Source organism: Lactuca serriola, chromosome 8, assembly GCF_051521515.1.
Source record: "Lactuca serriola cultivar US96UC23 chromosome 8, Lser_US96UC23_V15, whole genome shotgun sequence".
In the NCBI taxonomy this organism is placed as follows: Eukaryota; Viridiplantae; Streptophyta; class Magnoliopsida; order Asterales; family Asteraceae; genus Lactuca; species Lactuca serriola.
In genome coordinates, this window is record NC_136415.1 from 75763498 (window position 1) to 75772001 (window position 8504).

An 8504-nucleotide genomic window follows, 5' to 3' on the forward strand; every position below is an offset into this window, starting at 1 on the left:
GATTCACGACACTTTTCATGTGTCGCAGCTGAGAAAGTGTATAGTCGGCGAGTCGGCAGTGGTTCCATTAGAGGATATTCAGGTGGATGCGAGCCTAAATTATGCTGAGAGACCAGTGGCCATCAGAGATCGGAAAATCAAGGTTCTGAGGAACAAGTAGGTACCCCTGGTTTTGGTTCAGTGGCAGCATCGGAAGGGGTCCGAGATGACTTGGGAACCGGAGCGTGAGATGCGTGAACAGCATCCAGAGTTATTTGCAGAGTGAGACTTCGAGGGCGAAGTCTAGTTCTATTGGGGGAGAATTGTAACAGCCCGGATTCCCAGGTATTATTCATTTATTTATTTTGTTAATTTGTGAGGAGACTCGGCGAGTTGGAGCCTAGACTCGCCGAGTATGATCGCGGATTTGGACGCGGGTTCGCCCCTAGACTCGACGAGTCCAAGGAATAGACTCGGCGAGTCCGCGCTGTTTAATGAAACCCTAATTTCCCGGCCTTGAGCCCTATTTAAAGGACCTTAAACCCCTCCATTGCGGCTACCTTCGACCTTGAGAGCACCAGAGCAGCTGAGAGTTCTTGTGAATGAGATAAGAGGCCATTATTCACCATTTTTGTGTGTAATTGCAAGAAAGGAAGAGGAAGGCCAAACTAGAAGAGTTGGGGAGCTTGGATCTACTCCCATTTCGACAAAAGAAGCTATTTGAGGTAGCATTCAGAGCTTATTCTCGTGTTTTTCTTGATATGGTCAAATCTAGGGTTTCTTCATGCCTTGTTTGCCTTGTATTTGGAATGTGAGAGGTCCCATGGGGATATGGTACCTAGATCTGGACCTTAGTAGGTCCAGAGAGATCCCAAATGCCATGCTTTATGCCTTTCCTTTTGAGTTGGAGACTTAGGTTGCCATTTTAGAGGTCATTTCTTCAAAAGAAGCCTTGTAGGCGTTGCATGGTAGCCAAGACTGTGACTTTACGTGATGAATGTGCTTGGGAGGGCCAGATCTATGAGTTGTTGGAGCGGATCTGACCTCAGAAGCGAGATTGAGTTGATGCATGGCATGGACTCGTCGAGTCCGAAGAACAGACTCGGCGAGTAGCATGAAGATTGTCCTTAACCACTCAGCAAGTGGTCTTGCCGAGTTAAGGGTTGACTCAGTGATCCAGGGAGAGTTAGAGAGGGTTGACAGGTGGACTGAGTCGTGCTGGAACTCGCCGAGTTGTTCTTGAGACTCGGCGAGTTGAGTCGTGGTAGCCCCGCGATTCATGCCAGGTGGAACTTGTCGAGTCAGTGGAGTACTCGACGTGTCGAAAGAGGATCCTAGGGAGTCAGTGAACACGTATAGACTCGCCGAGTCGCTCTAGTGCACTCGCCGATTCCAGTCAAAGTTGATTGTTGACCGTTGACCAGAGTTGACCAGTGTTGACTTGATGGGGGTAGTCAACCTTAGTTGAGAAAATGTTAATTAGAGGTATATTGTGTTATAGGAGGATTATAGCTCGGAGGATCGAGCGCGAGTGATTTCCGGGATTGGCGAGTTATCGAGATACGCGAGGTGAGTCTTCTCACTATACTTTACCTTGACTATGTAATCAGAGTTATGTGACAGAGTATTTGTATGCTATATGTATGTTATGTGTTGTACTGCATTATTTGTATGTGATTTATGTTGTGCATGTTTATAGAGTTGGAACCGGAAGGTTCCCAGAGTTAGAACCAGTGGGTTCACAGAGTAGGGTCTACGGACCCACAGAGTTATAGCCTCGAGTGGCAAATATGTGTTATGTGTGGTATTTTGGGGAACTCGCTAAGCTTTGTGCTTACAGTGTTAGTGTTGTTGTTTCATGTACTAATGATGACCGTGGGAAGGCGCCTGCTTGATCTGTACACACGCATAGGATTTTTATGATATGTGATCTTGGGATTTTGTATGATATGGATTGGAGTTTTAAACTTGATGTTTTATGAAAATTAAATGAAAATGTTTTTATATTATGCGAAAAATTATTTTGAAATTCACGGTGTTACAATCATCTAACAATTTTCGAAAATACGGACTTGGGGAGGAAGACAAAGATTTCAATCCCTACCTAAATTTCGAAATCTTGGGGGGCAAGAAACCCTCCAAGATCAAACTTATAGGGAAAGGTAAAGGGTTTCAACCCTTTCCTAAATTTTGAAACTTAGGGCCTAAAAACCCAAATTTCGAAAACCCTAGTCCATTAGGGTTTAGTTTCCATAAACCCTAATTTGATTAATTCAGCCATTGCAATCAATTCAATAGAAAACAAAACAAGGCTCTGATACCACTGATGGGTTTAGAGCATAACAAACAAAATCTTATGTGTGCATGTAACCCTAGTTCTTGATTTATGTGTTCTTTAATTGAACATACAACTCTGAACATCAAAATAAGAAACCGTAGGACTACTAGTATATTTTTGAAATTACTATATAGGGTTAAGAAAACATACCTTGATTGTTATTGACAAATAACAAATACTCCGTGTTTTGTTGAAGCCTTGAGAGAAAGCACCACAAATATTGAGTCTCTAGTGGTTCACACCCAACACTAGCAAAGTATGAGAGAGGAGTGAGGTCTAAGAATTTCGGCTATCTCACTAGGGTTATGAGTGGCCGGAAATCCTTAGGGTTAAGGATCTATTTATAGTCCAATAAGGATGTCATGGATAACCCTAATCTGAATATAATAATAATATTTCAAATTGGTAATTATCCAACTCCTTATTTATCGACATTGAATAATCTAGAAACCCTAGATTATCCATATAGAAACCGTCCACTCCTTCCCTAGGAAGGTTCTGGAGCCTCTTGTTCAACTATTAAACAATTACACTTTAGTCCCTGCACTTTCAATTAATTCTTTTAATCCCAAAATTAATTCCAATTAATTTTTGATTAAATATTACTATTTCTAATTAATATACTGTTCTCATAATATTTTAACAAATTATTTATTTCAATTTATTAATCAAATAATAAATTAACCTCTCTCTCCAAAAGTCATCCTGTCAAGTTGCTAGTTTTGAAAGCAACCCAAAAGGATTATGCTACTATCAATTCAAGTATATACCAATTATAGTTGTGGTCTTAGACACCTAATCCAATAATAAGATCTTTCTCCAATTTCCTAGGAATGTGACAAAATTTGCTTCACAACCTGTGCCACAAGAGGAGAGGTAGTGATATTTGATTACATGATGCCAAAAGGATTTCGATAAAGGCTAATCATGATGGGTGAAGGTCTTTCTGGAAGTGGTTCCACTGGTGCTCCAAGACCAAGTGTGGGTGCTAGACCAATTATCACTCTGTTTCCTTTACTACAAATTCTAATACCCATGACTTTATCAAAATGAATGTTGGATTAAGGAATTTCCTTTGTGTCTTCTGAAGCTAAATGTCAATAATGGTTACAACTACTTCTATTCTAATTTGTGAAAAATGTAAAGGAATTTCTAAACATTCGAGTAAAGAAGAAAGGAAAAGAATTGAAGTAAAGACATAGGAAAGAGTAAAACAACATTATTTGGACAAAAGCGGAGTGCGAAAAAAATATTAAATTTAGTGAAATCAACAAGGTTTGGTGTGTATAAATTGAAGGTTTGTGTCGATCGGATACACTTCAAGTATAAAGAACAAAAGTAGACTAACCTAAGAAAACAAAGAATAGAAAGTAAACAACATGGAGAGTTCTCCAAATTGTCTTTCACTAAGAAAGGGTTTGTCTTCACCAAGAAGACGGTTTGTCCCAAAGACGGTCACAAAGACAAAATCAACATTAGGGTTTACCCTAATGTTGATTATATACTAATATATACAAGTATATCCCTTGATTAAAGGGATTATATCTAATCTATACTAAGAACCGATCATCATCACAAGGATATCGGATCTGATATCTATTCTATATTTATCTATATCATTACCTAATATACAAAAGATTACATAGAATAACTATACTACTCACTAACGTTGATGGACTTGATACGTTGGCGTTGGCGGTAATGTAGACGTTGACGCTGATAGATAGAGTGTAGAGTGTTTGACTCATCATATCATAATATGTGACCTTACAATCTCCCTGTATTTGATGATGTCAAAACTAATCTTCAATGAATTCTTTATCTCATTCTCCCCATGAGAGTAAGAATGAAATTTTAAGTTCTTCAACTTTAACGAATGCTCCCCTGAGAAGGTAAATAACTTCGAGGCAACATTTATGAATCGTAGCTGACGACGGACGGATAGGTGATGAGTTGAGAATGTTGATGTTAGCTTGACTCCCCCTTAGATTGTGCTTTTCTTTATATTAATAACATCTAGTAGTTTCTTTAGCTTTAACAAGATTCTCCCCCTTTTTGACATCAGCAGTTTCCAGTCTAGTAAGATTGTGATGTCTCCTGATAGTATGGGCTAAAACAATCATTCACTGACAAAGTATTGCGAGACCTCATCAACATGTGGTTTTATACGTTGACTCATTAATCACTTTTATTAGAAGAAAAAGAGCAATAGTGAGTAGGTGTGTGTAATATATCACACACAATGATATACCCATTGACACAGATTTATTGAATTTTTATTAGCGTCTGGTATCATACACTGAATCATGAAATTCTAAAGAAGAATATATGAAGAATGGATTGATGCATGTGATAAGTTATGGTGTTTTAGCTTAACCATCGACATAGATTTGTCAAGCTCTCGTCAGCGTATGGTACATTATGTTGGATTATAAAGCTTTAAAGAAGAATATAAGGGAAATAATGGATTGTTTCAGTCACACTGAGGTGAAATCAACGTGAATCATTAACAAGTATAACTCATCAGCAAGAAATGTTTTTGATCCTTGCATCGCAAAATTTAGTTGTAGTCTAGAATCAAAGATTCGCTGTCGATTCATAATGGTACCATGTCATACCTCAGTCTAGGAGGTGAGGGACATGGACAACCCTTTGTCATTTAAGGGCTAGAAAAGTATCTCTTACATTGATGACTGTGCGGTCAGGGTAAGCCATTGGATTATGCTCAATGTTTCAGCAAAACATGAGACTTGATGCATACGACAAGCATGCTTCCATGGACGATGATTTGTCAAAAGTTACATACTTTGCTTAGAATTGCCACCGTCAGATCCGTTTAAAAAAAATTGTACCAAATAACAAATACTATAAGAATACAAACAAGAGAGTCAGTCAAATATGGAAATATTCAAAAAGCAATACTTTTGCAGCTTTTTCAGAAGCATGATAAAGACTTGATCTATCAAATCTTTTGAATTGAATGGACATAAATGTACTTCCATTTTCCAAGATATCTTCCCTTCAAGTATTGTTGGAACAGTGTCTAAGGCTGTAACTATATCCGGTTGTGCATGGTCCTTTTGGGTTGCCTTCACCATAGCAACTTGATAGGATGATTTAATAAGAGAGAGTAAATATTATTAATATATTATGGGAATAATATAATGAATAATATATTGTTATTTGATTAATATAAGTCAGAGAATTAATTAGAATTAATTTGGTGACTTAAAGAGATTAATTAAATAAAGGGGTATAAACTGTCAATTGTTTGATAGTTAAACTTTAGACTGTAAATCCATTTGGATATACTATGGACGGATTCTAAGAGGATTAGGATAGCTAAAATCGTCCATATGCTTATCTAGGAATGGATTTGGATAGCCTTAAGAGAAGATTATCTGATAGGGACTTATCTGTAATCCTTAAGGAGTCTACAAGTATAAATAGACCCCATGGCATAGGGAATTCGTGGACTAAGCCTAAAGTAAGGAACCTCTGGTCGAATTCCTCCCCTCTCCTCTCTCCTAAATCATCCTCCTTGCTATTGGTGTTTGTAAGCCATCAGAGGAGTGACATTTGTGACTCTAGAAGCTCCAAGACCTCAAGATCAACAAGGAACTCAAAGGTATGGTTCTAGATCTATTTCAATGTTGTTATTTAGTCTAATTAGTAAATTAGAAGTCTTGGATTCAAAGCATGTTTATTAGAGAGCCTAGATCCGAGCATTAGGGTTTTGCATGCGCACATAGGAAAGTTCTTATGGCTAAAACCCATCAGTGGTATCAGAGCCTAGCTTGGTTTTCTGTAAATTGTTGCTTGATTAACTGAAACAAACCTGCAAAATTCGATTTTTAGGTTTCTGAGTCATGGACTCGGCGAGTTCCAAGGTGGACTCGGCGAGTAGGCCTGACTCGGCGAGTCCCTTTGTGCACTCGGTGAGTCCAGGCGTCAGGAATGGCCAGATTCGGGATTTCTTTGTAATTATCTTATCCAAACTTACCATAAACTAATTACATCAATATTAATTCGTTTTTCTGATAAATATAAATGTTATCTTGATCTAGTTAAAGGTAATTATCAACTAATTAAATATTTAATTTCCTTATATGATAATTAATTAATTATTTTGATTATTTTGGTAATTATCTTAAAAGAAATCTTGAATAAATCAAATATAGATAATTAGGATATTAATTGTTAATTGGAATTATTTGTTATTTGATCCTCCATGTTTTAAATGTTTAAAACTTGCCCTCAAGTTTTGAAATTTATATTTGTGATTAAAAGTTTTAATTTAGACAACTTAAATTTCAAAAACCCTATATTTTAAAAGGTTTAAAATACACCCCTATACTAATATGATATTACTAGTATAATATATATATATATATATATATATATATATATATATATATATATATATATATGTATAACTAAATGCTAGTCTTACCGTTAGTAGGCCTCATTCACGAAGTCAATCTATAAGGTGGGTATAAGGTTGCGGCCTATAAAATGGCGCTTAATGGGTGTACACTCACACCCACCGCTTGCTTGATTGGTGGAGGGTCGTTAGCCGAACGGGTAGGATAGGGCAACCTCATCCTCTCATTAAAAGTATAATAAGAAATATAAAGTAACTACACATATTTTAAAATTCCCAATCTTAGTTACTTTAGGAAAAGTGAATTGATGCAATCCCATGAAATTACACTTTGCACCTTGCTAAGAAGTTAGTGGAGCGTGTGTGGTTTACCGGCACACTAATTGGTTCTAAGCGAAGGTGGCAAAGGGTGATTCATTGTATATCATAGTTTGATGGAGCGTGTGTGGTTTACCGGCACATCGAATAGGTGATCGTTACAATGGAGGCACCATGTGAATTTGCATGGTTATTCACACCCGCTTTGTGATCCTCGGTATCCCAGTCACAAACAAGAGGGGCATATCGAGATTTAAACATGCCATTGAATAGTTTCAATGAATCTCATCCGAACCTAGGAATTCTCAAAAACACTTAGGGCTAATAGTTTAGGTTTTTGTGATGGAGAATTAGTGAATCGTCATTCACTTACCTTCAATATATTTGCATGTTAGATTACGGCATCCCTTTTCTAATATGTAAATGTTATTGTTGGATCCTAGCCCTAATTTTTCTTATTGGGTGATAATTAGGGATTCATATTCTAATCTATCTTTGTCCTTCTCTAATTATAGATGTCAAACGCAAACAACGCTGCTGCTAGTTCTTTCACGTTGATGAGCCTTTGCCAAAAGGTCACCTTCGATGGAACGAACTTTAGCGAATGGATAAGATACATTCGCACCATTGCTCGCTATGAGGACAAAGAGTATGTCCTTGATGAGAAGCTCGAGAAAATCAACACTGAAATCGCTACTCCAGCCGAAATCACCGCCTTTGAAACTCATGAGCGAGATGCAACGAAGGTACATTGCATCATGATCGCTACCATGAACTCCGAATTCCAAAAGTCCTACGAGGACATGTACCCGTACGAGATGCACCAAGACTTATTAGAAAGGTACCACCAAAACGCGAGACAAGAGCGGTATGAGATTTTTACTAACATGATTTCCGCGAAGATGGGTCATGGAGAATCTCTTACCGTGCACTTGCAAAAGATGCAAAGGTATGTCGACCGCCTTCGCAAGTTAAATGTTGACTTCGGGGAAGACTTGGCGATCGACATGGTGCTTCACTCTTTGCCTCCGATGTACAACCAATTTAGGATGACCTACCACATGAACAAAGAGGAGGTCACCCTAAGCAAACTCCAAGGTCTCTTGAGAGTCGCTGAGAGCAACTTCAAGGACAAGTCTGTTGCACCTACTCCCAATCCGCCCGCTGCTCCTGTCTTGGCTATTGGTCAAGGAAAGGGAAAGAAGAGGAAAGCTTCATCGAAGAACTATCGCAAGGCGAAAGCCCGAGATGGTGCCTCTTCTAGTGGGACCAAAGTTGATGCCACTAAGCCCTGTCCTAACCCGAAGGAGGCAGAGTGCCACCACTGCCGCAAGATAGGACATTGGAAGAGAAGCTGCCCAGAGTACCTGCAAGCAATCAAAGAAGGAAAGATCAAGCCATCTTTCGCAGGTATATACACAATCAAATCTAACGATTCTAATCATGCTATTTCTTGGGTCCTTGATACCGGTTGTGGTTACCACA